The sequence below is a fragment of the Tupaia chinensis genome, unplaced genomic scaffold (assembly GCF_000334495.1).
Source record: "Tupaia chinensis unplaced genomic scaffold, TupChi_1.0 Scaffold143247_2, whole genome shotgun sequence".
Lineage (NCBI taxonomy): Eukaryota > Metazoa > Chordata > Mammalia > Scandentia > Tupaiidae > Tupaia > Tupaia belangeri.
Genome location: NW_006203092.1, coordinates 2737846 through 2744849, shown reverse-complemented (window position 1 = coordinate 2744849; position 7004 = coordinate 2737846).

Here is a 7004-nt window from a genome sequence, read left to right as displayed (position 1 = left end):
CCACATGGCAGACCCTGGTTTGAGTCCTGGATGTGGCAGCTTGCTTTCTCACTTTCTCTCTCTCTCACTCTGTCCCTCTCTGGTCAAATTAAAATAAATAAATAGGGACCAGCAGTTAGCGTAATGGCTATGTCGCTGGACTCCCATATAGTCGACTGTAGTTCAAGTCCCTGACCCGGCGGCTTAAACTCACACCGGGTGCGTGTGCATGCGTGCCCAAGATCCCAAGAGGAGAATGGAGGAGAAGGGATTGAGGCGTGATCATCCCCCCTTGGGGGTGATTTCTCGCCTTCTATCTCTCTGTCTCTCTCTGTCTTTCTGGCTAGCGCATGTGCCCTATATCAAAAAACTCTCTCTCTCTCGGGAACCAGCAGTTAGCGTAATGGCTATGTCGCTGGACTCCCACGTAGTCGACCGTGGTTCGTGTCCCGGACCCGGTGGCTTAAAACTCACGCTGGGCGCATGTGCGTGCATGCCCAAGATCCCGAGAGGAGAATGGAGGAGAAGGGATTGCGACATGACCATCCCCCCTGGGGGGTGATTTCTCGCTTTCTGTCTCTATGTCTCTCTCTGTCTGTCTGGCGAGCGCACGCGCCCTACAGTGAAAATCTCTCAAAAAAAAAAAAAAAAAACTCTCAAAAAATAAATAAATAAATAAAAGGTAATAAAAATAATTTTAAAAAGTATATACTAAGGTTATTTGAAATAAACTGATTTAATTCAAATAACCAATGATTTCACCAGAATACTTAACTTTTATTTTTTAGCAGATTAATTTGCAAAATTTTATTTTTTTAAAGTCATAAAGAAATTATTTTTTAATATTTAATGTGAAGCTTCTTATATATTTTTACTCATTTATAGTATGGATTCTGATTCCTTTTGAGAGTTGAGTTAGCATAGATAAACTGAGGAAAAAAAGTGAGACATAACTTGAAAGTCAATAAAAATGATGAAAAAGCTGCCTTGATGCTGTCAGAGAAACAGAATTATATATGATCTTTCAAGTATGGAAAATTAATCTATAACTGGCCCTAGATGTATTTGATCATAATCCAAAAATTGAAGTACAAAAACCCCAAGGAATTTTCCATTATTTCTAGATGTTAACAGAAACAGTTTGCCAAAATATTCTACTTGCAAAAATGTTCAATAATCTCCTCTTGTAACTTTGATCTTTCTGTTTAGTCTCAGTTCTCTTTCATTGGTGGTAGGAAAAAAATATCTTCATTAATATATATTACAAAATAGATGTTTACATTTATTCAGCATTACTATATTCTAGTCACTATGTCAAGTACTTTATGTGAAATACCTCATTTATTTTCATAATGAACCTGCAAATTACCTGTTATTTTAGTAAAGAAATTCAAGCTCAGAGAGAGTAAATTAGTTATCCTAGGATGTATGGTGTTTAAGTGGCAGAGATAAAACACAAACACCTAGCTTGAATCTCTAAACCTTATGTCCTAACGGATTTAAATCATGTCAATCAAATCTACGTGGCTGCATTATAAGTATCAGTGTTTTCTCTCACAAGTCAGTGAATTAGATGGGATACTTTGTTCTCTAATTTCTAGAAATGAAGAACTCTGTGGGAAGTACCAATTTAAAGAATAGGGTTGGAGCAGTGTTTGGTATTAGGTATGTTTTGTTTTTAGGTAGATGTGTTCTTAACAGATAAACCACAAACTCGAGGACATCTATCACAATCAACTAGATTCATTAGCAGAGTGGGAAGCTATTTACAATGTCTGTAGGTGGCATAAGTAGGAGGGGCAAGAATCTGTTTTACATAGGGTAATTAATTCTGCAAGTGTCTTTATTTCTAGGTGTTACAAGAGGAGGAGGGTGTTGGCGCCTTGACCACAGTCTCTAAGATCTCTTTTACGTGTTGAGCGTTCCCCCACCTGCAACCGTCTCCAGCACTATCCTCACAGTGGTCTATTCCCAATTACCGACTGGTGTGGGGACATGTCCTCCAGTTGCAATAAACTTGAGGTGTAATTTGTACCCAAGAGCTCCCCTCAAAATCAGTTTCTTCCCCTTTCCTTTTCCTTGTACCACACCGTAGCTTTCCCCAAAGAATACTCACTTAATAATTCTCTTACTCACACATCCCTTCTTGAGCTTCCATTTCTAAACAATCCAAATCCAGATAACAGGAATGAGGGCCATACCTCCACCTAAAGTATAACCTTTCAAACTAGGAGGAAGTGAATTAATGCTTTATTTATATGGTGTTTCTACTGTAATTAACAATGTATTTGATTCAACAAATGCTTTTAATGTGCTAATTTGTCCAAAGCCTCAGGTTTCAGGAAAGATAAACTTTGAGGTGAGTATCCTCTTTTTGGAGTGATCAATATCCTTTGATATCCCTTTTTGTTTGCTTATGTTTTTAGGTTTTTGCCACAGGGTATGTGTAATCATTGGAGAGAGACAGAGACAGACAGAAAAAGGGAAAGGGAAAGTGAGGGTACTCCCCCCAAAGGGGATGGCCACTCCACAAACTTTCTCCTCCTTGGATTTTGAGCATACACCCACACACACACACACACACGCACACACACACACACCTGGCATTATTTCAATAGCAATATCTTATTTCAATAAGAATTTCAGGAGTAACATAGGTGATACATAATTAATGTATAAACAAATGGTCCAAGTACTACAACTACATAGTATGATGCTGAATCTCCTTCTACACCCCTAGAATCCAATAGGGTCTATATTATAATCAAAGTAAAAGCATTGTCATGTAACCATTAAAAATATTCACCTTGGGGCCAGCAGATGGTATAGTGATTATGTCATTGGACTTCCACAAGGCCAACCACGGTTCAGGTCCCAGACCTTGTGACATGAAACCCATGCCTGGTGCATATGCACGCACACCCAAGATTCCAGGAGGAGAATGGAGGAAAAGGGATTGCAGAGTTGGAATTCCCCCAGAAAGTGATTTCTCACTTTCCATCTCACTATCATTGTCTCTCTCTCTCTCTTTCCAGTGAGCATATATGCACCCTACAGCAAAAGTCTCTAAAAAATAAAAAAAAAAGTCCAACTGAAGAGGAATAAGTGTTAGGAGTAAAGACCTGAGTATAAATCCAACCTAAACATAAGTTCTCTAATTTTATAAATTTTTTTCTTCCAGTCTGAATTTAATTTTTCAAACTAGAAAAAAAAGGAATAAAAATTTTGTTAACAAGTACAATTGAACATGAAACATTCCTAGCAATGTCAATCTGAATAAATGTTTTAATAATGTTATTAGAAGGGCCAGGAGGTGGCATAGTGGTTAAAGCACAGGACCCCTACATGGCAAAGCAGTTGGAGTCCAAGACCTGGTACCTTGACAATCATGCTGGCCATGAGTACATGCATGCCCCAAATCCCAGGAGGCGAATGGAAGAGAAGGGACTGTGGCATGGCCATCCCCTTTGGGGGGCGATTTCTCATTTTCCTTCTCTCTCTGTCTGTCTTTTTTCCTGGTGAGCATATGTGCCCTACAGTAAAAACCTTAAAAAATAAATTTTAAATACTATGATTAGATAAAAAGGTGTTTAGATCTGGCACATCTCTAAAGAATATCAATGAGAACAATGAAGAAAAAAATTCAACTAGTCTTGGACAGAACAGATGGCTGATATTTACCAGACCATAAAAAGATGTTAATCATGTTCCTATCACTTACCTTCAGACCTTGCAGTATACATTTTGAAACCTGGAAATCAAGTCTCCTGAAAACTTTTAAAGTTCTTGACTCTATCCTCTCTAGGCTTAACTACCACCATCACTTTGCTCAGACATTTAGCACTTCATGCCTGGAATATTGTAATAATCAAATTGAGTTGTGTCAAATGTCATTTTATTCAAATGATTCTTTTTTTTTTTGAGAGGTTTTTGCCATAGAGCACGTGTGCTCACCAAACAGAGAGAGACAGAGAGACAGAAAGTGAGAAATCACCCCCCAGGGGGGATGGCCACGTCGCACTCCCTCCTCCTCCACTCTCCTCTCAGGATCTTGGGCACGCACACACACGTGTCTGGCGTGAGTCTAAAGCCACCTGGTCCGGGATGCGAACCGTGGTTGACTACATGGGAGTCCAGTGACATAGCCATTATGCTAACTGCTGGTCCCCAGATGATTCTTTTTATCTAAAAAGTTTCTATTGGTGTCCAATGCTCACAGCACAAATTCCAGAATCTTTACTCTTGTATATTCAAGGTTCTTGATAATCTCTTCTACTAACCCTTGATACTATCTCCACATTGCAAGTCATCTGGTCTTCTCTCTGTCACTGCACCTGCTCTGAACTTTTCCTGTTCTGTCTTTGCTCATGGTGAACTGACTGTCCTCTCCCTATTGTCACCTGTCTAACTCCTGTCAATCTTCCCATGCCCAATGTAAGTGTCTCATCTTTCATACCCTTTCTGGACTATCCAGACAGAAGAGACACTTCTTCTTGTGTATGCAACTTACTAATTCACTATGGCAATAGCAGAGATTTGAGTCCATGGTAATAGTTATTTCTGAATATGATTTCATTGCACTTTCTTCAATTCATTGTCCTTAAGGACAAAACATATGTATCTTACATATTTGTATCCATCAGAGCTCCTATTTCACTGTAAGGTGCATACAGGGTAGTTAATTAATATTTATCAAATAGTTGCACACATCTAATACCTCAGATTTTATTCTTTAGTAGCTTTAATCTATCAATTACCATATACACATTGAAATATGAAATTTTCTAAAAAATGAACTTTCCCACTCCAGGTATCAATTCTGGATCTTAATTTATTAATTTGGATTGGGTACAATAAGGTATGCAAAGTGAGCAATGGGTATTTAATTAGCATTTACTGAATGAATAAATAAGTAATCAACTACTAGTTAAATTATATCTGCCTTCAGCCATGCCTAAGGGTCAAAAATTAGCCTTTCCTTTCCAAATTGGAACTAATTATAATCAGTTAATTATATTTTTTTAAAGTGAAAATAAAGCTGTGGAGTAAAAAAAATAATTAATTGAAAAGAGATTTTCGCTATAGGGCGTGTGCGCTCGCCAGACAGACAGAGAGAGACATAGAGACAGAAAGCGAGAAATCACCCCCCAGGGGCGATGGTCACGCCACAATCCCTTCTCCTCCATTCTCCTCTCGGGATCTTGGGCATGCACGCACACGCACCCGGCATGAGTTTTTAGCCACTGGGTCCGGGACGCGAACCACGGTTGACTATGTGAGAGTCCAGCAACATAGACATTACGCTAACTGCTGGTTCCCAAGAGAAGATCATAATCTTAAAATCCATTTACTGATAAAGGGTACTTCTTTACCTGTATACTTGTGGGATACCAGTTTCAAGTGTCATCACAGAAGTAAAATGAAAAACATGGGTATGTAATAAATTTCTGGTTCAATTCAAAGGCTGCTTTTTCTTTGAAACATTTTGTTCTCAATAATAGACCCTTAGAGTTGGTTTAATCTTTCAGTACCAAATTTTAAATGTGACTGAGAACAGACTGTACCATGATGTTGTCTGCATACCCCACGGTGTTCTTAGCTGGCCACTCTCATTAGTGTGAGTGCACATGTTGGTAAGCCCCAGGGGGCATTTATGTGACACCAAAGTACCCTTCATGACATGCCTTCAGTCGAGATTTTACTCAGGCATTTCGGGTCTCTCTCTAGTGCTATTTCCTCTTGTTCTGTAGCATTTATTCGCACTTGACCCTGCATTTTAGAAAGTGCACACAAGTCAGTATTCCAGACATCCCAGGGACTTGAAGAGCTGATCTAATGCCTGTGTTGCAAGATGAAAAACAGAGGAATTTTGTTGAACCTATAAAAAGGATGACATTTTGCCTGGCCCTGAGCTGTTCTGTTCAAAATTGAAGCTTTTGCAGCTTGCAGCTCCTTGATTTGTGAGCTAGAGAGCATCGTATCTTGGCCATTACTGAATCATAAAAGTTCTCTGCTTCTTCCCAGCTCATTTTATTTAAGAAGAAAAAGAGAAACCCTCGATCTTACCAAATGCATTTCCTTTTTATTTTCCTTCATTTCATACATTGTTGGACCAGATTTCTTAAGGGTTCAGTGAAAACATATGTAAATGGTAATTTGAAAAGACCATTGAGCTGATGCAAGGAAGATTTTTACAGGTGGTTAGACTGGAATAGCTGCCATGAGAATAGAGCAGTTTGGAGCACTTTTTTTGCTGTATCACCCTGTGACAGGCCAGGACCTTGTTCATATCAGCTTCATCATCTATAAAATAGTAATATAGAGCCACCTAGCATATCAGATCAGGGTTTGGCTTAACTACAAAATATTGATTTGTTGAGGATGGAAGGAGCTGAGCATGAAGCTGGAGACTTCATTAAGACTTCCTCTGCCTTCCATAAACCTTGAACAAGAGGAAAGCACATGGAATATTTCCCTCTTTTTTTTTGAGTTTTGTTTGTTTGTTTGTTTGTTTCCTATAGGGCATGTTCACTCACCAGGGAGACAGAGAGATGGAGAGAGAGAAAATGAGAAACCACCCCCTCGGGTTGATGGACATACCACAATCCCTTCACCTCTATTTTCCTCTCTGGATTTTGGGCACACAAGCACACATGCCAAGTGTGAGTTTTAAACCACCGGGTCCAGAACTCAAACTGTGGTGGGCCATGTGAGGGTATAACTCCCTAACCTCTAAGATATCTGCTGGCCCTAGACTGTTTCTTAACATCTAAAGTTGTAGTTCATTTTTCCATCTAAACTATATCACTTTTTAGTTAAACTTTTCTCCACAGTTTAATTATTGACTTATTAAACAAACACGTGTTCAATACATTTTCCAAGTTAGTCGCTATCCTAGTTGCTGGGAATAAAGAACCATCCCTCTTCTTCATGGATCTTTCTGTCTCTTTATAAACATATCATTATATTATATTAAAGTGCACTATTGAAAAGTTTATACTAGGCATATTTCCAATTTTTATAGG